Raw genomic sequence first — 25,644 nt, 5'->3', positions numbered from 1 at the left:
ATGCTTATGAGTGACAGCATGAGTAGTGGATAGAGAGCTGGCCCCCAGAGCTAGATCAGGGTTCCAGCCCTGTCTCTGACACATGCTGGCTGTGTGGCTCAAGGCAGGTCCCTTAGCCACTCAGTGCTCTAGGCCATTCTCTAAATTATAAATTGCAGAGAAGGTGTCCACCTGCTTAGGTAAAGGAAGTTCTGTACTAATTGCTCCTTATTACCAGTGGTGTCAAAATCAGATAGAAATGGAGACAACTAAACTATACATTTGGGCAGCTAGGTGGCGCAATGGATAGAGTCTTGCACAGGCCTAGAGTCAGGAGGACTCCTTCCTGAGTCCAAATTTGACCTCAGACACTTCCTAGCTGTGTGAACCTGGGCAAGTCACTTAACCCTGTTTGCCTCAGTTTCATCATCTGTAAAATGAACTGGAGAAGAAAATGACAAACCACTCTGGTATCTCTGTCAAGAAAACCCCAAGTGAGGTCATGAAGAGCTGGACATGACTGAAACAAGTGCAACAACAAACCATGTGTAAGAATCTGCATCCTGACTTGGAAAACAACATATTCCCATTATCTAGTTTGTTGGGTTTTGTGGTTGTTGTTGTTAAACATTTCCCAATTACATTTTAACCTGATTCCACACTCAGGAGTGTGCTGAACAGCATGCTGGGTAGTATGCTTGACAACCCCACCTACATTATTGAAAACACATGTCCAATCTCTATCTCAGTTCTGGATTTTCTCTATGTCCCATGCCTGCACTGCTCTTCCACCTTTTGTCCCCCAATAAGCTACCCCATCTTCCTTCGAGTCCCAAATAATATCCCATCTTTTATAGGAAACCTTTCCCAACCCCTCTTCATTCCAGTGACTCCCTTTGTTAATTACTTAACATTTACCCTGTATATAAATTACACAAAGCTATCTGTTGTATCCCCCACTAGAATGTAAGCTTCTTGAGGGCAAAGACTGTCATTTGCCTCTTTGTAGCCCCAGTATTTAGCATGGTGCTTGGCATACAGCAGGCACTTAATAAATGTATATTGACTGACTGATCATTCCATTAATTTGCTCACTTGGCATTATCAGGTCCACTCCACCCTGGAACCATGTTTCATTTACTTTATACAAAGAACAGTTCCCTATACATAAATGTCTATGGATTTGATTTGGATTTGCTGAAATGTGACTATCCTATGTCCACATAGCTATCAGTGACCCCACTAAAGTGAACTCAATTTATAGACCATACATCATTTCTAAATAGTTGCACATAAATGTATTTTTTTAATTTAATGAGGATATATTTTAAATGTGCCAAGGGAGAGTGCCATTGAATTTTGTGGAGAACTCATTTGTGATATCTCAAATTTTCTTATAATAAATGATCACACCCTAAACTTACATCTTTCAGCTTCAAGGATTTAGACATGAAAGGGATCATTCAACTCAGCAATCAGGCCAATTCCTTTTTACAGATGGGGAAACTGCACACATACACACATGCACATAGATATCTATAAACATACACACACATATACATAAAACCATACTATGCTTATTTCCACCTGTCATCTACTTCTCTGAATGCGGATAGCATCTTCCTTCATAAGTTCAACTCTTTACATGTTTTTTTCTAAATCAACCAGCTCATCATATCCTACACTACTGCAATATTCCTTTCTGGATTCAGATAGCATTTTCCTTCATAGAATCTTTGAGGTTAATTTGGGTATTTATAACAGTCAGAATGACTTGGTTGCTCAAAGTTGTTCTTAAAACAATATTGCTGTTACTGTACACAACGTTCTCTCGGTTCTGCGCATTTTGCTCTTCATTATTTCATGGAGGTCTCTCCATGCTTTTCTAAAATCATTGAGCTCATCATTTCTTATAGCAGAGTAATATTCCATCATGAACATATGCCACGATTTGTTTAGCCATTCTCCAATTGACGGGCATGCCTGCAATTTCCAGTTCTTTGCCACCACAAAGAGAGCTGCTATAAATAGTTTAGGACATGTAAGTTATTTTCCATTTTCCCTAATCCTCTTGGGAAACAGACCCAATAGTGGTATTCCTGGGTCAGAGGGTATATAGGCAGTTTAATAAGTCTTTGGGCATAATTCCAAATCTCTCTCCAAAATAATCAGATCAGCTCATGGATCCACCAACAATGAATTAAGGTCCCAGTTTCTACACATCCCCACAAACATTTGTCACTTTCCCCTTCTATCATTTTAGTCAATCTGATAGATGTAAAATGGTCATCTATTCTTGACATGTATTTGTTCCTTTATCTCTGTTTGTCATCCTATTTATTCAAAGCTGGTAAGTCACTATAAACCTTAACCCTAAATAAATAGCAGGAAGTTTCCAGATACATCTAGCTGAGAACTTCGCTGAATCTTTTCAAAAAATTAAACTTTATGTTTTTCAATTAGCAAAAAATTATTTCTATTCCTCTTATAACTGAAAAATGGGGGGAGGGGAAGAAAAACAAAACCTGTCTGCTTAACCAAGTGAAAAAATCAAGTGCAACAAAATTCTCCACTGACCACATCCAAAAAATGTCTATTTCTTTTTGCCCCCAAAGTCTAGCACCTTTCTGTTAGGAGATGGTTAGCATGTTTCCTCATAAGTTCTCTATAATCATGGACGTAAAGATTCCTTCTAAGGAGATAAATGAGAGCAGCTGCACTACAGATGGGACAGACATTTGTAAGACACAAAATGATAAAATTATAATGCTAGAAGAGAACTTAACATAATTAATAATAACTCACATTTATATAGCACTCACATTTACATAAGCATTTTAAGGGTTGCTAAGTGCTTTCTTCCCAACACTGAAACTGCTCAAATATAATGATCTTTATTTTACATATAAGGAAACTGAGGCTCAAAGAGTTTAATCTCCCTGTAGAGTAGAGTAGATGAAGACATAAGAGCTGTCTTCAATATTTGAAGATATCTTGTGAGAAAGGGGTGGGATTTGTTCTGCTTGGCCCCAGATGGCAGAAGAGGAGCAAAGGGACTTAGAAATGTCTAAAAGAGGAATGAGCCACTTCAGGAGGTGAATCTCAATTAGTACATATAACGAATCTCCTGAAATGGCCACATGTATTTGAATTCACATTATTTTTGGTGGTTTTTTAAAAATCATTCAATATTTCATTAGAAAATTCACATTCTTTGAAGATAAAATTATGTAAAATACAGACACTGGTTCCAACTCAATGAAAACAAGCAGTGTGGATTCAAAAAATGCAACCTTATTCACACTAATCAGAAGCCTGGCTGTAGTGAGCTCCCCACTCCCTACCAGTCTTCAGAGGCTGAGGGATGACTTGTGCAGCATGCTGGATTAGGAATGTCTGTTCTGTTTGATGTTATCAGATGGGATCCTATTTGTAAAGTCCCTGGATCATAGCTGGAGCTTAATAAATGTTCATTGCCTTCCTCCCCCACCCCATTCCTCTCCACACCCTTCAGGAACAGGCCTCACTAGATGAATGCTGGGATTCCTTTGGACCTGGAGATTCTGTTATTCTGGATTTTCAAGATCCCATCTGGCTCTGACTCCTGTGATCTCTGACATACGATATGACCAATAATTTATGAGTTTGGAAAATGGTATTAAAACAGAGATGGGAGGAAGCCATGGACAAGCTTCACCTAATTCAGAATTTTTCCCAGGCTCAGCCTTGACCACACCACTCAAACGCAGCCAACCCTGTTCTAGACTAATTATTTGCACCCAAGTCACCACCCGGAGGGGAAGATGAGGAGGACATACTCATGAAAGCCTTTTATGAGATTGTTTCATGAATTTGTTATTTTTTCCTAAAAAGGAAACTCTCTTTTCACACCAATTAATTCATCTGAGAACACTGATTCACTTAGCAATGGGAGGGGGAAACAAATCTGTTACCTAACCCCGAAGTACAGTGGGTTCGTAGAGCCTGGAAAAAACAATTCAAAGAAGAAAGGAAGAGAAAGGGCAGCCTGTGAGAGATCCTGGGAAAGTCATGAGGGGTAGAACTATCAGTCAGCACAAGGCAGAGGGACAAGGAGGTCCTAGAACGTTCTGCTTGGCAAGCTCAACATTAACAGAAGTCTTCAAACAGAGGCCAGCTTCTCCAGCCTCCTTCAAGCCTCAGCTTAAATCCTACCTTTTCTGCTGGACGCGGTTCCTTGTCCTTTCCACTGCTAGCACTTTCCTTCTGAAAATACTTTCATTTACACTGTGTTTCTATATGTCTACATGTGTGTTTATGTACACAAACATGTTTATCTATGTGTAGAAACATTTATATATGGATACAATTAGAAATAGTATACATATAAATCTAACAAGATATAAAAATTATCAAACAAGTTAACATATATAAAGAGTTTTGAGAAGCCTAAAATAATATATACATACTACCTGTTATATATAATATATAAATGTTACCTATTATATATCTACAGATAGATAGATAGATAGATATAAAACATGTACAAAGCTATGTGAATGCTGTCTTCTCCATTATATGAGCTCCCTGAGGGTAAGGATGATGGTGAGACTTTTTTTTCCTTTCTTTATATTCCTGTCACTTATCTCATGGTTTGGCTCATAATTAAGGGCTTAATAAACGCTTGTTGACTGACTGACTCATTAGTGATGTTATGGCTTGTTGCTGTTGTTTAGTCGTTTCACTCATATCCCACTCTTCATGACCCCATGTGGAATTTTTTTTGGTAAAGATACTGGAGTGGTTTTCCATTTCTTTTTCCAGTTTATTTCACAGATGAATAAACCAAGGCTAACAGGGATAAGTGACTTGCCCAGGGTCACACAGCTAGTAAGTGTCTGAGGCTGGATTTGAACTCAGGAAGATGAGCCTTTCTGACTCCAGACCAACTATGTCACCTACCTATCCCAAAATATTTTGAGTACCTATTATAATGGATAGACCAGATCCTTCCTGGCAGCATAAAGGCAAAGAAAGAGACCAGGCCTGATCTGAGGCTATCCTAAAAGATCATTTTCTCTCTTTGGTGCTACTTGGAGTTTTCTGTAGGAAAATTTCCAAATACAGTTCTTGTCAAAGGTGCCATAAAGGTGGGAAAATAGGAACCCCTGGCTCCCATTCAACCACTCGAGGTGTTTGTTAAAAATGAGTTTGGATAGAAAACGACCTTTATTTCAACCTGCAGAAAATTCAAAAAATACAAAGGATTCTAGATTTGAAGTCAGAAGTCTTGGGTTAAAATCCTGGCTCTACCATTTACTTACTACTTGTGTTAATTTTCAACTCTCTAGGCCTTAGTTTGCTCATCTGTAAAATGAGGGAGTTGGGCTAGATAAACTAAGAGATTCATTTTAGCTCTAAATCTATGAATAATCCTGACTGTATGGCTCACAGGAGCACATAAGTGGAGAAAACATAAAAAGCACTCACAGTAATAATAATAACATAAATCATTATAACATACAATATCTTAAAAATCTATTAAAGAGGGGTAAAACAAAGCGCTACATGAAAGGGAGAAGTTGTTCCTAAGTAGAGACATCAGGGAATGCTCCTTGGGGAAGGTGGTATTTGAGTTAGAATTTGAAGGATGAGTAAGAAATTAACACTAGAAGGACCAAGCATGTCAACTCACGCAGACACATACACACACACACACACACACACACACACAGAAACAAAATTATTAGAATCTTACTTTGAAATAAATCTCTATTTGAAATATCTCTATTTGCTTTGTGGATATTTATCAAATGTACACTCTGTTGATATGGCATGGTCTTTTGAGGAATTCTTTCATTATGGTCCTGCTAGTAAATGGGAGAGGAGAGTCCTATTAGACCCAATGAACAACAGCAACAAAACTGGAGAGTAGTCCCATTGGGCTGGAGTGGACAATGTTCAAGAGGAAGTAACATGAGAAAAGAAAGGTACAGTGATACCAGATTGTAAAGGACTTTAAGGACCAGGCGGAAGAGCTAGAATTTTATTCAGTAGGTAATAACACTACATTAGTTACTGAGAAGCAATCACAACAGATAGATCAATGAGGTGTGAGAGACAAGATGTCTCCTTTGTTCAATGTTTGGGCTCAGTTCAATTCAGTCCAGTACTTAAGTTATTATTTTTCTGGTCCTCTGGCAGACACTTACAATGTTCTGCTTTGTATTACTGTCATGTGCTTTTAATTATCTCCCTAAAGAGCTAGAAGAATGGACTGCCTACCGAAAAAGGCAATATTTGCTGTTTGCTGTTCCCCAAAACTGAAGAAGCAAAGAGGGAAATAATACTAAACCCTAAAAAAAGTGGCTACAGTCACAAATGCAGAGACACACTAAATGTATGGAGTATGAGAAGACCTATGGGTCAGTAGCAAATGGTAGAGATTCAATAAATATTTGTTGAATGAATGACTAAAAACACCTAAACATGGGTAGCCATACTGTTAGTAATATTATCCTGAGAATGAAGGCCTGTGATAATTAGATGTATGAGGAAAAAAGCTCAGAAGTCCTAGATCCATGTGACAGCCATGTGAATTTGAAAAATATATAATATTACATAGGATTAGATAGGATATTATACACAATCACATATAAGATAATTATGTAATAATATATACTCTAAATTATAATATATTGTCATATATAATATATAAAACATGATACATGCATTATATGTTACATATAATATACAACCTCTAATATATTGTGCATTATATATTATATATATAGAATAGAGTATATAATGTAATGGATTTGAATAATGTATAATACTTTGAATAAATGCTTGTAGATGACTTAAAAATAATACAAATTAGCAAATGTATGGCACTTTAAGAATAGCTAATATTAATATAGCATTTCAAGGTTTACAAAAGTACTTCACTCATAGTAACTTATTTGATCCTCACAACAACCCTGTGAATTAGGTGATATTATCATCCCCATTCTATAGAAGAGGAAACCAAAGCAAACAGAGGTTAAGCAACTTGCCCAAAGTCACACAGCTAGTAAGGGTCTGAGACAGAATTTGAACTCAGTTCCTCAGACTCCAGCTCCAGGGCTCTGGCCAATTTGCTCCTTAGCTGCCTCCATGAAGGCTGAAGATTCAGACATCTGTCTTTGGGGACCTACTGAGTCCAACAGGTGCTTTAGCCAGTTTACCTCCAGAAGAAAAGTCAGCAGATATTCTGTGGCTCTGTTGAGCACATTCATATCCCCAACCCTGACATTCTGCTGAGTCTCCACATCCACCTATTATGTTGGGGGGCAGGGAAAAAAGGGGTGCCATTTTGAGCAAAAACACCTTCCTGGTGTTGTAATTCCTGGTCCTGTGCTCACAGCCTTCCACTTGAAATGTCCAGAAAGCCTGAGATGGCCAGCACATAGCTAAGCAGCCGACGATGAACGATGAACGTATAAACTTTACTCAAGAGTCTTTTGATTTAGCAATTTAATTCTTATGGAGACTGGTGAGCCCAGGGGAGACTCTGAGGTTAGGGAGGTTCAAATTGCCAATTATTTCCAAGAAAGATGACTCAGTGCTGAGGAAACTTCCCAGGAAGGATATTTTAGCCACTATCCTCAGTTCTCCTTCTTGTTGTTTATCCTTCGTTCTCATGGAGGTCCTTGACATCAGGGAGGTGAATCCATGACATGCAATGAACTGGATTTATGTGACAGAGTTATGTGCCCAGTCACCAGTCTCACTCTCTCCTCCAGAGCCATCTGGGTCCAGGGGTCTCCTCCTTGACAGAGTGAATTAAAAGAACATCTCTCACACTAACCTACCCCCTAGGGTGACTAGGACAAATTCCCACTACCTGAAATCAGAGTCATAGAATTCCAAAGTGAGAAAGGACATTAAGAGGTTATCCACAATGCACCTGAATGGGAAACTCTCATTGTTCTCAGACATAAACATTAACTATCAAGGAAATACCTAATTGCATAATCATAAAATCAGATGAAAAGAAACTTTGAGAAGTCACTGAATCCAGTCCTCTGGCTCTGCAAAGTACTTCCAAATCATTCCAATATGATCTTTTTTGAAGACCTCCAAAAGAGACACACCTCTCCCACCCCCAACATAGTTGCTCATTCTATTTCTTAACAAACTTCCTCAGGAAGTTTTTCCTCTAACCAAAATAATTCATACTGGAGTTGATGCCTATTTCAATTTGTTGTTGTTTTTTGTTTTCAGGTTATAAAGAAGGATTGTATCGGATGGAATGAACAATGGGAAAGAGGAAACCAAACCAAAGAAGAAAAAGAAAGAGAGCAGGTAATTTGCTTCAATCTGCATTCAAATTCTGTTCTTTCTGGTTCTTTCTCTGAATGTAGACATCTCTCTCCATCATGAGTCTTTTGGAGTTTACTTATAGCCCTGCATTTCTGAGAAGAGTCTGGTCTATCAAAATTGGTCATCACACATATGTTGTATCTGTAATGGTGTACAAATTTTTCCTGGTTCTGCTCTTCTCACTCAGCATCAGTTCGTATAAGCCTCTCCAAGTAGATATGAAGTCCATCTGATCTTCATTTCTTATGGCGCAATAGTATTCCATTACATTCATATACCATAACTTGTGTAGCCATTCCCCAATTGATGGATACCCCCTTAATTTCCAATTCTTTGCCACTACAAAAAGAGCTGCTATAAATATTTTTGTACATATGGGGCTTCCACTTCTGTGATCTCTTTGGGATACAACCCTAGAAGTGGTATTGCTGAGTCAAAGGATATGAAATTACTTATAGCCCTTTGGGCATAGTTCCAGATTGCTCTCCAGAATGGTTGTATCAGTTCACAACTCCTCCAGCAATGTATTAGTGTTCCAATTTTTCCACATCCTCCCCAGCATTTATCATTTACCTGTTTTGTCATCTTAGCCAATCTGACTGGTGAGATGTGATTCCTCAGAGTTGTTTTGATTTGCATTTCTCTAATCAATAGTGATTTAATTTCTTCCCCTGAGAACTGTCTGTTTATATCCTTTGACCATTTATCAATTGGGGAATGACTTGTATTCTTATAGATTTGACTCAATTCTCTGTATATTTTAGAAATGAGGCCTTCATCAAGACATTGGTTGTAAAAATTCTTTCCCAATTTCCCACTCCCTCTTAATCTTGGTTACACTGGTTTTGTTTGTACAGAAGCTTATCAGTTTCATGTAATCAAAGTCATCCATTTTTCATTTTATAATGCTCTCTAATTCTTGTTTGGTCATAAAATCTTCCCCTCTCCATAAATCTGACAGATAAACTATTCCTTGCTTTCCCAGATTGCTTACAGTATCATCCTTTATACCTAGATCATGGACCCATTTAGACTTAATTTTAGTGTTAGATAATGGTCTATGCCCAGTTTCTGCCATACTATATTCCAGTTTTCCCAGCAGTTTTGTCAAATATTGAGTTCTTATCCCCAAAACTTGGGTCTTTGGGTTTATCAAAGAGTAGATTATTATAGTCATTGATTGCTGAGTCTCGTGTACCCAATCTATGCCACTGATCCACTGCTCTATTCCTCAGTCAGTACCAAGTAGTTTTGATGACTGCTGCTTTATAATACAGATTAAAAACTGGTATAGCTAGGCCACCTTCCGTAGCATTTCTTTTCATTAATTCCCTTGATATTCTGGACCTTTTGTTTTTCCAAATGAACTTTGTTACTATTTTTTCTAGGTCTATAAAGTAATTTTTTTGGTAAATTGATTGGTATGGCACTAAATATGTAATTTAATTTAGGTAAAATTGTCATTTTTATTATATTAGCTAGACCCAGCCATGAGCAATTGATGCTTTTCCAATTGGTTAGATCTGACTTTATTTGTGTGAAAAGCGTTTTGTAGTTGTGTTCATACAGGTCCTGGGTTTGTTTTGGCATGTAGATTCCTAAATATTTTATAATATCTACAGTAACTTTAAAAGGGATTTCTCTTTCTATCTCTTGCTGTTGGAAATGCCAAAGATTTATTTGGGTTTATTTGATATCCTGCAACTTTGCCATATTTATTTATTGTCTCAAGTAGTTTTTTACTTGATTCTTTAGGATTCTCTAAGTATATCATCATATCATCCACAAAGAGTGATAACTTGGTCTCTTCTTTGCCTAATTTGATTCCTTTGATTTCTTTTTCTTCTCTAGTTGCTACTGCTAACATTTCTAGTACCAGATTGAATAAGAGGGGTAATAGTGGACACCCTTGTTTCACCCCTGATCTTATTGGAAATGCTTCTAACTTCTCCCCATTACGTATAATACTTGCTGATGACTTTAAATAGATGCTACTTATTATTTTAATTTGTTTTCAAAAAAGACATGAGTTATATATTTTGTTGTTGTTTAGTCATTTTTCAGTCATGTCCAACTCTTCATGACCCCATTGGGAGTTTTCTTGGCAAAGATACCGGAGTGCTTTGCTATTTCCTTCTCCAGCTCATTTTACAGATGAGGAAACTAAGGCAAAAAGGTTTAAGTGACTCACCCAGGGTCACAGAGGTGGTAAATCTCTGAGGTCAGATTTGAACTCAGGAAGATGAGTCTTTCTGACTCCTGACCAAGTGCTTTCTCCTCTGAGCCATCTAGCTGCCTCATGAGTTTTAGATAGCTCACTAATAATTTTTTATTAACTATTTGTGTCCTTAAAAAGAGGGTGCCCTGAACAATGGTAGGAACATGACATATATTTAATGATCACTCATTGATCGAAAATGATAAAAGTTCACATTTTATATGGTGCCTTAAAGCTTATAAACTATTTCTTTCCAACACCCCTGTGAGAGCCTTCACAGGGGTATCAACAGGGAATTAATAACTTCATTTTCCAGGTGAGCTAACTGAAACTCAAAGACATTAAATACTTGCCCAGGATCATACAGCAACTGCCAGAGCCAAAATCTGAATTCAGATCTCTCCTGCCTCCACTTCCAATACTCTTTCCATTAAACTATCTTGCTTCTATTAACATAAAGACTATGACTGAATTTTCCCTCAGTTTTCTCCAAGCTAAATAAATATTAGTTTCTTTTCTCTCTCCTCCAATTCTAGCCCATCCACAATTTTTGAGAATCACCTCTGAATCATCTCCTATGGAGAAGAAGAATAAAGATATCTGATATAAATTAACTTGTCTCTCCACTAATGCCTAGCAGAATTCACAGCCCACGAGTTCTTTAAATGTTTAGCAAGCCGAATCTAACTCCCCATCCTTCTTTTCCTGTGGAACCAGCCTTCAGTCCAGCACTCCAGGATTTTCTATTTATCCTTATTATGGGGAAGAGGTCTATCAAGTATAATCTATCAAGTATGATTCACTTTAAGTTTTGCCTGCACAAAGTGAAACTTGATCAAACTAACTGGTCCTCTTTGAACACTGAGGTTTCTGCACACAAATTAAATTTCCTACTATACTCAGAATTCTCCGAGAAGCTAAAGAGGAGTTAATTCCCTACCTCGATCCACGTTCACAAACACTGAACTCACAATTGGGTAACCAAAGTGATGGCAGGTTGAGACTGGAAGGAAGGCTCTGAAGGAAGCTGTGTTTTTAAAGAGAACATCATCAGCATACTTGAGGCTCATTGTCCCTAGGTTCTATATTTCCTACTCAAAAACATTGTGTTATGAAATTGTCTAGATCATTTTGACAAGCAGATTATGACCTAAACTGTCTTACAGAACAGGTCCCAGAGGCCTAGCCCACAAAGGAAGGGTGTTTCTAAAAGTACTCGAGTGAAGAAGGATTGGATGATGATGTTCCAAGTTAACCTCTCATTGTGGAATCTAGATTAGAATAGGAAAACCAAGAGATTTCTTCCTAGACACTGGGCTCTTCATATACAGATCTGCTTCAGTACTAGAGAAAATTGGTAGCCTTTTCTAAAAATAAAGTCTCAATTAGTAAAGGTCTACAGAAAGGTTTTTCTTTCCCCTGTAGCCCAGCATAAAGTTATTCATTCATTTAAACATTCATTCATTCATTCATCATACATATTTGTGGTTGTTTCCGGTAGTGTCTGACTCTTTGTGACCCCATTTGGGGTTTTCTTGGTAGACACTGGAGTGGTTTGCCATTTCCTTCTCCAGCTCATTTTACAGAAGAGGAAACTAAGGCAAAAAGGGTTAAGTGACTTGCCCAGGGACACACAATTAGTAAGTATCTGAGGCCTGATTGGAAATCAGGTTCTCCTAACATCTAGGCCCAGTGCTTTATGCATCACACCATTCAGCTGCCCCAATCATATGTGTACTAAATGCATACTATGTACTCTTAGGCAACAATGAAGATACTGACCATCTAACACTCTGTCTTGCACATAATGGGTTATGTAATACTTATTTCTCTCTTCCTGAAAAATTCACAAGGGTAGAAATCAACGTTTTTATTAAACACCTATTATGTACCAGGCCTTGTGAGTCACTAACTTCCAGAAGCTTGCATGTAAGAAGCTGACAAACTACGGTAATGTGGCATGAGTGTCACAAAGAGCAATGAGAATTGAGAGGAAAGAGGTATTGTAGTGGGCTGAGGCTCTCAAGGAAAACTTCCGTAGTACAGATAGAATTTAAACTAGGCTTTGGAGTATAAAGAGAATTTCAGTAGAAGACAAAGGGAAGGAGGGAGTCCTTTGGGCATAGATAATGGTATGAACAAAGGTTCAGAGCTAGAAAAATCTATGTGGGAAAATTCTTTATTATAAGGGATGGCTCTCTGGTAGGAATCTAGGGATAGATAGATGGAGGGGAAATTTTTAGCAACATAAAAATTGAAGATATCAATAATTTATTTCTTAAAAGTGATTTTTTAAAAAATTATATACATATATATACACAGACATATATAGTGGGTAAAAGAAACTAGACTTTATTCACTAGAGAATCTGTAGTTATTGAAGGTTTTGAACATCAGAATTATATAGCTAAAGAAATTACAGAGGCAGAATTGGAATAGTGAGATACCAGAGACAGGAAGATCAATAATCCAGGCATGAGGTAATTGGATACTGAAATATGGTGCTAGCAGTGCAAATGAAAAGGAATGATTGAATATAAAAGATACTTTAAAACAAGAATTGACAGTATTTGGTGAGTGATAAATATGTGGGGGCAAAGGAAAAGGTTACAAGAATAATTGGGGTCTTCAGCCTAGGTGACTAGGTGAATAATGGACCATCAAAAGAGATAGGGAAGTCAGGAATAGGAACTGGTTTAAGATGAAAGATGAAGAGCTAAGTTTTTGACACTGTGAGACTGAAGTGCTAGGGGAACATCCAGGGGATTATGTCCTGCAGGCGTCCAGAGTTCTAACTTTATAATATCTAGTAAGGGAGTAGAGCAGGATGGGAGCTCCAAGAAAAGGCTAGAGATAGAAGACTAAGACATAGAAATTATATGATTAACAGGGATAACTGAAACTGGAAATAGATTTGGGAAAAGAAAAGACCAAGGACAGTTCTTTGGAGAATACAGTCCAGCAGTATGCTGATGCCAATTCTTATTGTCTAGTGAGAGCTGATTAGTAAATATTCAGTGTGGGTACTTGCATCTTAGAAATCAGAAACCACTAAAAATCACGTTTGATTTGCTGTTTTGTTGGTTATCTAGACTTACTAAAGTGATGGAGAAAATGTTAACAATGCAGATTAAACCCAAGTGTGCCATGTGAGCAGGATGCTCTCAGAAAAACCTGGAAAGTCTTACATGAACTGATGTAAAGTGAAATGAGCAGAACCAGGAGAACATGGTAAATGGTAACAGCAATACTGTACAATAATCAACTGTGAATGACTTAGCTATTCTCAGCAAAACAGTAATTCAAGACAATTCCAAAGGACTTATGATGAAAAATAATATCCATCTACAGAAAAAGAACTGATGGAGTCTAAATGCAGATCAAAGCATACTTTTTATTTAAAAAATTTTTTTCTTGTTTTTCCCCTTGGTTTGTGTTTTTTTTTTTACAAAATGACTAATATGGAAATGTTTTGCATGACTGCACATGTATAACCTATGTCAAATTGTCTGCCTTCTCAATGAGGAGGGAGGGTAGGGAGGAAGGGAGAGAATTTGGACTCAAAATTTCAGAAAACAGATGTTGAAAAAAATTTTATGTGTAATTGAGGAAAAATAAAATGTTAACAAAATACATTTAAAGTTAAATAAAGGGTGTCTTGGATACTTTTTTCCTGAATTGCTATTGTCAAAACATTTACTAGCACATCCCTGGCCAGATACCCACATCTGTGGGATTCAAGAAAGGAAAACCAGTCTAAGTAGCACACAGCAAGGTAAGAAGAGAAGCACTGTTAGCAAGAGCAGTGTTAAAGAGAGAAGAAGGTTTTAAGGAATGAGTTGCTCCAAAGAAAGAAGGATGAGTACATTGAAAAGGCTACTGAATTTGGTGAACATTCTCAGTAAAATGGTGCAAAGGAAAGCCATATTGTAAGAGGCCGAGGAGCAAGTAGGTTGTAAGAAAGAAGGATAACCAATCTGGAGCTTGAGGGACGTTAGAAGTCATCAACCCCAACTCCTCGTTTTACAGATGAGGTACTACAAGGGACCGGAGACAGAATCCCTAACAGAGCGTTAAAATAAGCCATTAATATTTACCCAGAGAGAGAATGTGGGTGGGGGCTTGAATCATGGATCATCACATCATTAATGTCTCCATAAATAGATGTGGTCCACTTGCGTTTTATTAACACATAGGTTACATTCATTTAAATAGATGATAGAGACTTTGTTATGAAAACAATATGATAAGTAGCACTTACATAATAGTTTAAAGTTTATGAAGTGCTTTATATGCACTTTCTGAAACCATACTGGCTCTCAGGTAGATGACCATTTTCCAGGTGAAGGAGGACTCTGGCAAGAATCTTGCCAGCAATGACTAAGAGAAAGACACTCCCTCCCCCACCACCACCCTGTGATTGTCACAGGACAACCTCATTGTTGTATGCCTGTGAAACCTGGACAGTCTACCAGCACCATGCCAGGAAACTGAATTGCTTCCATTTAAATTGTCTTAGGAAGATTCTGAAGATCACCTGGCAGGATAAGGTACCAGACACTGAGGTCTTTATTTGAACTAAACTGCCAAGCATTCAAACTCTGCTTCAGAGAGCTCAACTCCGATGGGCTGGCCACATTATTCAAATGTGAAACATAATGCTTGCCAAAAAGATTTTTATGGAGAGTTCACACAGGGCAAGCATTCACACGGTGGTCAGAAGAAGCCATACAAGGACATTCTCAAGGTCTCTCTCAAGAGCTTTGGAATTGATTGTGTGACAAGGGTGACACTGGCACAGGACTGCTCAGCATGGTGTGCCCATATCAGAGAAGGTGCTGTGCTCTGTGAGCAAAGCAGAATTGAAGCAGCCGAAAGGAAATGCAGGATGCACAAATCTGGAGATATCACCCCAAATGTTCACATAGACTATCTGTACCCGAGCGATGGTAGAACATTCCAAGCTCCTCTTGGTCTGATCAGCCACAGCTGGACATAGTGAAAGTTGACTTTATCATGGTGATGTCTTTTTGATCCTCTTTGAGAACTAAGGGCAACAACCAACCAACCATGCATGGCGTGATAAGAAAACAAATCTATTCATTTGCCTCATCTGAGTGTCCAGCTTCTCCAAGATAGCTCGCTCATCCAAACTTGAAGATTCACTGAGCACACAATCTCATATTTAGAATTCTTGAAAGGCTAAGATTATCAAAACCAAAAACAATCTTTTTCTACTAAAATCTTTTTAGAAATATGGATATCTCTCTGACATAGTACACACATTTCTTCTGTTTCATATTTTTAAAGAATGCTGTACATTCCTTCCAAGAATTAATATCCAGTTCTTGGTTCCTGAATTAATTTTGTAAACAACTCAATTTATGACATATGCTAGTTTCTGAAAATCTGTGCCAGTTTCCACATTTTCAAATGGGAAGGAACTCGTCATTTCACAAGAGCTTTCGTTATGACCCATAAGGTCATATTTATAAAGTGCTCTGAGAATTCTTCAAAGAAAATGGATCACTTCAGTTTGACAGAGGGGAGGAAACGTGGTTTAGCGTCAACAAGCAGGACACTAGGAATGCAGGAGCCCATTACATTGCAGACTAACAAGTCTCAGTCCCCCCACCAGAAAACCAGGTATTTCCTGGAATCCTATGTGAGTAAATGGAAGAGCAGACTTTAAAAACTTGTGATGAGATCACCACTATTCAAAGATTTATTAGGCAGGTGCTGGGGAATGAAATTTAGCCAGGGCCATAAAGGTATAGAAGGCCATTGCTTAGTTCTTAGCACAGTGCCTGGTACATGTGAGATGCCTAATAAATGATTACTGACTGACTGAATTGCCCAGCTGAAGGACTGGGGCTATTGTTTGACCACTGATCCATAGGTTGAAAAGTAGGCAGGAAGCCTAGGAGGGAAAAGGTCAGGTCAGGTCAGATCTGGAGAAGGACAAGGCAGGACAGAGATCCTCATTGAAACAGATGAACAGATTAGTAACAGACGTAGGTGTGGTCAAAGCCAGGACAGCATCAGATAAGCCAGAGGTGTGATCAGACAAACCCACTTCTGAGGTCAGGTTTAAGAGTTGAGTTTTCCAAGTGAGGACAGGCACAGCTAATGAAAATGTCTTTTTGGTAGGCAGTCCAATTCTGTCAGCCATCCACTTTCAAGGCTTCCCAAGCTATTTTAGAATTTGCTAATGAAAGCAATTTAAGCTATTCATCCTCTCCTCCTCCCCTCGCCCCCACCATACTCCCAAACCCAGACAGCATATCTCTGAAGGATATGCAAGGTTCTTTGGGGTCCAGGGTTGTCTAGTCTGTCTTAAAGGTAAGGGCCAAGGCCTTGACATCTATCAACTAGTCCATATTTCTACTGCTTACTTGGTTTGTGATAATGTGGTCTTAAACAATTTTAAAACTCTTTAATCCAAAGCAATTATAAAGTCTAATTTTTAAATATTCTTAAGAAAATGCAATTTTGTTCTTTGACCAAAGTCTTATTCTGATGCCTTCTCATGTGTGGAGGTGATGCTGAATTCATGAAGGCCATACCCACATCACACACTCTGCAGCAGGTTGTATCAAGCTGGAAGGCCTTGGATTATGGGGTTGATTATGGGCTCCATGACTGATGTCCAAGGACCAGTCTACCTAAGGTCAAAGAGGACTACCACACAGTGAGGCAGAGTGGTGTGATGGAAGGAACTAGATTTAAAGTCAGAAGTTCTAGGTTTGAGGCCCAGCTCTGCCATTTATTGTCTGTATCACCTTTGGAAAGTCAATTAATTTTTCTGGGTCTCAGCTTTCTCATCCATAAAATGAGGGAGTTAGGTTAAATGACCTTGAAGGTCCTTTTCTGCTTTGTACCTTTGATCCTAAAACTAAATGACTTCTGAAGTCCCTCTGAGCTTTGATCAACACGTTTTCTGACAGGTACTGGATTCCTCAGTCCCAGCAACTCACAAAGAACCATCTATGTTCAATCACTTTTGACTCTTTATGATTCCATTTGGGATTTTCTTGGCAAAAATACTGGAGTGGTTTGCCATTTGCTTCTCTAGCTCATTTTTACAGATAAGGAAACTGAAGCAAACAAGGTTAAATGACTTGTCTATGGTCACACAGCTACTGAAGTGTCTGAAGCCAGATTTTAACTCAGGAAGGTGAATCTTCCTGACTCCACTCCTGGCACTCTATTCACTGAGCAACCTAGCTGCCCATCCACTAAGTCATATAAGAGTCGGGGCCCACTTCAGTAGAGAAATGCTCAACTAGTAAAATTTCAGATCCTTGAAGACTTGAAGCAAACAATTTTACTTGCTCAAATACATGAACCCATGCAATGCAAGTATGGCCAAGCAAGTGGTCCCACCAGCAAGATTTAATAATCAGATCATCTTTTTGTTTTGCCTGTTATTTGCATGCAAGTAGTTCTTATACAGGCAGTTTTAAGATTGCCTAAAAGTGTATCTTCATATGGTCCCTGTAACCTTGTTAACAGGGACTCGTTTGCTCAGTAGGCACAAAGATAAACTTCAGTCCATTCTTTATCTTGAATTGCTGGGGTTCAAACCAATGAGATTTTATTGTAAACTACAGCACTTGACATTATGCAGAATGAAAGGATACTTACATAAAATCTCCTTGTTATTCTTGATTATTGATGGTTTTCTTTTACATAACAAGGCTCTCCTACCATTGGGTCTTTTTATAAGTGAGACTTTTCTTTGGAAAAAGCAACTAAAATGTGAACCTTGGATTGATTCTTCTCTGCATAGCATGAGGGAATTTGTGTAAATACCTCGGAAAGCCTTGCTGTCTTGCAAGATCCATCTGTTTGGCTCTCTCAGAAGTGCAGCTATTGAGGAAACATCCAGGATATTTCTTGGTGTAAATAGCTTCCTGGGAGCTCAGTTTCTTCTGTGAAGCTTTCATTCTATTATCTGATGCTGTGTGGTCTTTACGATAAAAAGAAAACTCTTTGCTTTAAGGCTGCTATAGTTTGGGGATTCCCCCCCCAAAGGGAGGCATCATCCTAATTAAAAGAAGCTATACTACCTCACCCATATTGCTTTTCCCAAAATAAATGGCCTAAGGGCCTGAAAGCCATAATGTCTGCCCTCTATAATAACACATATATATGTGCATACATAATCTATATATGTGTGTATATGTGTGTGTACATATACACACATACACATACATATATCTGTATACATATACACACACATATGCACGCACACACACATATATGCCTGGAAAAGTAAAAGGCATTTGCCACAATTTCTTCAGGAAGGTATTTCAATATCACTTATCCAGAGATGCTGTTAGTCAAAGCCAAATCAGCAGCCTATTTTGGTAACCCTCCACAGAGGCTGTAAAAAGAGAAGACAAGCCAATAACAGGCACAAATACAAATAGACTCTAGCACAGGCGTGCCTAGAGTGTGGGCCAGGTGTGCCGGCACACCCTGGAGGGACCATCCCATTGGCTCTGCCCTGTTGTACACCCATGCACATAAGTAGCATGAAACCCACACCAGGTGCATGAATAAGTCAACAGAAGCTCCATTATAACAACCACAAAGACAAACCACAATAAAATGGGGGCTACAAGCGCCACTGGCAAACATGCAAACCCTGTGCCAAGTTCTGAGTCAGAAAGGAAATGGGACCTATGTTCGCATAAAAGGAAACATAAATGAATCAACAGACATGCATCCAGAATTCTTGCCTGTTGTGAGACTGCCACCTCTACCCCCATCCTTAAGCAACTTCCAATTTGGGGGCATCACATTAATTCTACATTTTAGCATGCTTTAGGTCCACCATGTACTGTCTGTATTGAATTACTTTGCTTAGGTTTGGATGGAGAAACAATGCAATCCAATCAAAATATGGGTTGATTCTGTATGGAGATGCAGGGTAGAGGATTGCATTTCACATGACTTGAAATGACCGGTACTTCAAGGGGCATGACAGGAGTGGAAAGATGTTGCAAGGAATTTTCTCACCACATGAGAGATTGTAGACCAGGAACAGAGGGGAAGAATCAAATCAGAAGCAGGGCCAGTTCAAAGTCAGTGTTTATGGTCTTCTCCAGCTAGCAGCACTGGCAGAACCAGCTGGCCTATATTTCACAAAAAGAGCTGAAATTCTGTAGTGTCTGAGGCTATAGGCTAAAAAGTTGAACTCTCACCCCTGTTCCTAGGGGCAGACGGCCACATATCATAGCAAATGGAGAGCAGCAGGTCAACTGAGAATCCCAGCAGAGGGTAGCTCCATATAGACGCCCAGCGAGGAGAAAAGTCAGTTTGCCCAAAAATTCTGCATTGAGTTAGCAGAAGTAGTGGAGACGTGAGCTACCTTCCTCATATGTGTGCCCAGGCAGGGGGGCTTCTGCTGCACATGCCCACACTATGCATGTTCCCTGACGACACATGTTCCCTACACATGCCTTCTCCCCAGCTGGTGATGTGATGTGATGCGACATGTGATGGGATAACTGTAATGCACAATGCCCTGTGTATATGGGAGAAGTCTTCTCACTTATTTATCATGATATTCCTACATTGTTTTTTGCCTTGGGGGAGGGAGAAAGTTAAACCATTTGAATGGAAATGTCTGTATAATAACAACAGCTAACACTTACATAGCACTCACTACATGTCAAGTAGCAGGTTAAGCACTTTATAATTTTTATCTCATTTGACCCTCACAACAGTCCTGGAAGGGAGGTGCTATTACCCTCATTTTATAAATGAGGAAACTGAGGCAGACAGAGGTTAAGTGACTTGCCCAGGGTCACATGGCTAGTACATATCTGAGGTCATATTTGAAGTCAGGTCTTCCTAACTCCAGGCCCAGTGCTCTATCCACTATATGCAGGTTGTCAGAGAGTTTAACTTGCAATGACTCACATGGTAATGTAGAGAAAATTATTATTAGTTGACAATGATAATCATTTGTTCTTTCTCAATTCTGATCATCTTTTTTTTACATTAGCTTTGTCACCAATATGGTAACTTTGTCTCTTGTGAAATCATATAAAGGTGTCAGGTAAGAATGTCTGGTACATAAGAAGTGCGTGAACAAATGCTTTCTGATTGATTGTCCTGGTTAGAGTTGTGTCTTAGCAAAGTATCGAACACCAGTGTCTAGCAAAACACCTTGTACATAGCAGAATGCAAGGAGCCACACTCAGGCGCGAGGCCAAGTCACAGAAGATCAAACTAGATTATGACCTTTTACATAAGACTATAAGAAGTATCTTCATTTTGCTGACAAGAGACTGACATTAATGACTCATCATCTATCTCACGTTGAATTAAAATCAAGCATTTCTAGTGCTTAGTTTTAAACACAACCTCTAATAATGAGCCTTCCTGCTTTTATACACCCTAATACTAAAAATGTGTAGTCACCCCAGGCAGAACACATGATGGTCATCAAAGGATCCCACAACAACACTACATCATGGCTAGAGGGAGGAAGTTAGAAAGAACAGCACATCTAATTGAGATCGCCAAGGGAATTTCTAAAACCAGATACAATTTCCCATACTGGAATTTGGCCAAGCTACTGGGGTAAAATCCCTTGCTCTTGCCAAAATGAGCCTTGGGACCTTGAAAGACCAGGAAAAGTTATACTATTTGCATTCTACCAAATGACACTCTAATAAGGAGGAAGAATGATGATGTGAGGAGAGCAACGGCATGCCCTCCTGTGATTTCCATTATTACCTCCATGCTGATAATTCCCAAATCTATAAAGCCATTCATTATATTAGAGGCAGCCAGATGGCACAGTGGATAGACAGCTAGACTTGGAATCGGGAAGACCTAAGTCCAAATCCCATCTCAGACACATAACAAGTCACAACCCCTCTCAGCCTCAATTTTGTCAATTATAAAATGAAGATGATAATAGCAACTTCCTCACAGAGATGTGAGGAACAAATGAGATAATATATATAAGGAACTTGGGAAATCTAGGCCATGTAAAAGGCTAGCTATCATCATTACTATATCCAACCCTAGAAGCAACTCAGAAGTGTAGTTCACAGAGTGTTGGCCTTGAAGACAGGAAGACCTGAGTGCAAATCCTGGGTATGTGATCTTGGGTAAGTCACTTAGTCTCTGTCTGCTTCAATTTCCTCAAATGTAAAAGGGGATAATAACAGCTATCTCCCTAGAGTTGTTGTTAGGATCAAATGAAATATTATTTGCCAAGTGCTTAGCCAAGTGTCTGGCTAGATGCTTAATGGAAGGTGTTTAGTAAATAATTGTACTTTTCCTCCCTCTCTCCATCCCTAACCCTGATCTTCAGACCCATATTTCTTTCCTGCGTACCCCTGAAAACTCAGCATGTACAGAACATAATTAGTCTTCTTCCCTCCAAAATCTGATTTTCCTTTGACTTTCCCCACTTCTAGTGATGCAATCAACATCTTTCCACTTACCCAAGCTCAAAACATCCTTTACACTCAAATCTTCTGCCTTAGTCTCCCATATGCCAACAGCTGCCAAATCTTGTGACTTCTACCCCCACAGTATCCTCTTGCAACATCTGCCTCCCTTCTATTCAAACAGCCTGGTTCAGGACCTTATTACCTTTCACCTGGTTTGATGCAATCACCCCCTGGCTGATCTCCTTGACATCACTCTGCTCCCACTCCAACGCATCGTGCATCAGTTTTCAAAGTCATCCTCCTTATACAGAAGCGTGATCATCACTCCTACACTTATACACTTTTAGTAGCATCTCACCGCAAATAAATAAATAAATAATAAATGAATGGATGAATGAATGAATGAATGAATAAAACAAAAAAAACCCTCTCAACTCACTCATTCCGTAGAGCTTGGTTAGCATTCAAGGCTTTCAGACATTTCATTCTGTTCCCCTCCATACATTCTACTTCCCGTCAGATTTTCCCCAGAGCACCTGGTCTTCCTCCTTTCTTTCTTTGTATACACACCACCTTCCATACCTAGAACACATTCCTTCCATATTTCCACTTGCTGAAATTCCTTTTTCTATTTCCTCTTACCCCAAAATGATCCTGTCCCTCTTCAATTTTCCTTCTGTACTTTGCTGGGCCCTTGGCTTTTAATACATCCTAATTTGTATCATACATATTGGGTTCCAAGCAGTATACAACTCCCTCCTTTACAAAGTTTATAAAATCTTCAGGGACTCTGTAGTCTTTTATTTTTAACTCCCTCTGCCCCTCTTCCTGGAGCCTTGCATACAGTAGGTATTTAATAAATGTTCAGTGAGTTGAATTAAACTGGGAAATCAAGAAGGGTTCTCCTCTCCACTTTACTAAAAACTTATCTGTAACTTTGAACAAGTGACTGTTTCTATTAGTTTTACTTCTCTCATCTAGAAAATAAAGGGAGGGACAGGCTAGATCATCTCCAAGGTGCATCTAATTTGAGCTCTAATCTACCGCGATTCTACCATTTTCATTCATTTTATTTACCCATACCTATGATTTCATCAGAGTAGAGAACTCCTAGTGAAGAATTCCTTCTACCAATACAGACTGGTGCCTTCTTTGTAACTTACCATTTTAGAGAGTTTCTTTACACTAAGAGGAGTTAGGTGACTTGTCCAAGTCACACAGCTGGTATATAATCCATCCAGGTCTTCCTGAATTCAGCTCTCAATCCACTATGCCATTGCAATCATAAAAATGATAGCTGACATTTAAAATAGCGTTTTACATTTTTACAAAAGTCACATCACCATTCTGTAAGGTAAATGGTGCCAGCATTGTTATTATCCCCAATTTAGATCTGGGAAAAAAAACCTAGATTTAAAAGGTATAAAGACTGACTCAGCAAATGGCAGAGTTGGGACTTAAAATTAGGTCTTCTGGCTTCAATTCCAAAACTCTTTCAACTACTCTGCAACAGCTTGAAAATATAATGAGACTAGTTTTATTTTAAGTCATTTGTTAAAGAATAAACTAGCAGACAGGAGCATTATCATGCAGTGAATAGTATGCTGGGTCTGGAGTCAGGAAGACTTATCTTTCTGAGTTCAAATCTGCCCTCAGTCACTAACTAGCTGTGTGACCCTGGGCAAGTCATTTAACACTGTTTGCTTCAGTTACTAGCTGTGTGACCCTAGGCATTTCACTCAATCCTATTTACACCTCAGTTTCCTCATCTGGAAAATGAGCTAGAAAAGGAAATGGCAAACCACTCCAGTATCTTTGCTAAGAAAATCCCAAATGAGGGTCACAAAAAGTCAGACATGACTGAAATGACAAACCAACTAAAAAATGTTTTATTGAACTTTGACTTACTTTGTTAAATATTTCTTAATTACATTTTAATCTGTTTCTGGCTCCCTTGGGAGTACAGTCAGCCCCCATTGGCGGGCAGCAGACTCTGTGTTTTCTCCACATCAGACGACCTCTGAGGTCCCTTCCAATTCATTATCCTCTGAACTTATTAATGGTTAACAAAATCTGGTTGGTTGATTTAAAAAATTCAGTGAGATTAAATAAGATAACTTTAAATTTCAATTTTAAATAATTTTAAATTTAAATTTAAACTTTAAATAAACTTTAAAAGTACTTTAAATTCTTTGGAGGAAAAATTAATAACAAAAACCTAAGGAGATGCTATATTATTTGAAAAATCTATTTCATTTATCAACTTAATATCTTTCAAAAAGAAAAGAAACCCATACATTTCTTTCCACACTGCTTTTGTTATATAAATATATATATAATGTGTTTGGGTTTCCATATGGCACATATCACAGGTCCAGATCATAGTCAGTGACATTTTTAAACTTCATTTCGGGGTGGGGAAAGGGAGATACTTTAGGCTAAATCCAAAAGGATTAAACCATGAAAGTTCACAAGCTTTTCTAAGTTATAGAAAACAGAAACTGACCTTTCCAAATCTTGGCTCTTCACAAGGCCTGCACAACCTGTGGCCCACCAAAGGATTTTTGGGTGGCCAGCAAGAAAGATAAAGGAAATGTAGAGGAAATGCTTCGGCGGGGACAGGTTGTGCAGGTTTCTTCTATACCATGGTATGCTTGGCTCACCTCATGCTCTTCTCCAAATCTTTCAGGTGACTTAAAAAGCTGACTTTTAAGGAGACACAATTATATGACTAACATATGACAAATATTTTAAACCCCTTGTGAAAACAGTCATGTTTTAAGAATTTAAAGTGGAACTGATTTATTAAATGATTTATAGAAATACATATTTACATATGTCTTATGACAGATTAGGATAATGTGCTTAGTCATGAATGATACTTCAGTAAAATGATGTAGCTAGCCATGATAAAATAATGTCAGTATCATACAGAACAAATCACCTAGATCTCAACTGACTAAGGAGTAGAAAAAATTTGCGTTGCTGGAATACCTTTTTCCCTAAGAGTATTTTTCCAAAAGAAATGTGTCTTATCTTGTTTTTATTAAGAAATCTCCATCACTTTCCTCCAAAGCCCTAGCATTGAATCTCACATAGGCCAGTATTGTTTTGATATCCTGATTATTTATGACTCTGCTTCAAGATTTGTATTATCTTAGTGGATCATTGGCAAATTATGTTTGTTTGGGGAAGAAAAATAAAAATATTCATTAAGAAACATTTATTTATAGCAGCTTTTTTTGTGGTGGCAAAGAACTGGAAATCAAGGGGATGCCCATCAATTGGGGAATGGCTAAACAAGTTGTGGTATATGAATGTAATGGAATACTATTGTGCTATAAGAAATAAGGAGCAGACAGACTTCCTAATAACTTGGAGAGACTTATATAAACCGATGCTGAGCGAGAAGAGCAGAACCAGGAGAACACTGTACACAATTACAGACACATCATATGTGTGACGACTAACTTGGATAGACTAGGCTCCTCTTAGCAATGCAAGGTTATAAGACAACTCCAAAAGATTCATGATGGAAAGGGATAACCACAGCCAAAGAAAGAACTACAGAGTCTGCAGATTGAAGCAAACTATTTGCTCTCTCTCATTCATGTTTTGTTTTGTTTTGTTCCTTCTTTTTCATTGTTCAGCCCGTGGGTTATAAAATCCTTTACAACATTA

At 38.4% G+C, this 25,644-nt stretch overlaps 1 protein-coding gene and 1 pseudogene across 2 annotated transcripts in view; one reads left to right on the top strand and one right to left on the bottom strand.

Moving 5' to 3' along the window:
* The window catches only part of LOC138175841 (glyceraldehyde-3-phosphate dehydrogenase-like), a 303,386-nt pseudogene that overhangs the window by 11,535 nt on the left and 266,207 nt on the right, over positions 1-25,644 (top strand).
* Positions 1-25,644, bottom strand: part of CAMK1D (calcium/calmodulin dependent protein kinase ID) — a 482,788-nt gene that overhangs the window by 259,236 nt on the left and 197,908 nt on the right. The window contains exon 1 of one of the 2 annotated variants that reach the window (XM_069106411.1): positions 11,481-12,360. The exons of the other annotated variant lie outside the window; for it this stretch is intronic. The gene's annotated coding sequence lies outside the window, so the exon portion shown is untranslated. Of the gene's footprint in view, positions 1-11,480; positions 12,361-25,644 lie in introns of those variants that run through there. 2 annotated transcript variants of the gene reach the window in all.

Source organism: Petaurus breviceps, unplaced genomic scaffold (assembly GCF_028583685.1).
Source record: "Petaurus breviceps papuanus isolate PSGF00001 unplaced genomic scaffold, PetGlider_PUasm1.0 79, whole genome shotgun sequence".
Taxonomy (NCBI): Eukaryota; Metazoa; Chordata; class Mammalia; order Diprotodontia; family Petauridae; genus Petaurus; species Petaurus breviceps.
This window is presented reverse-complemented; position numbering and strand designations above follow the sequence as displayed.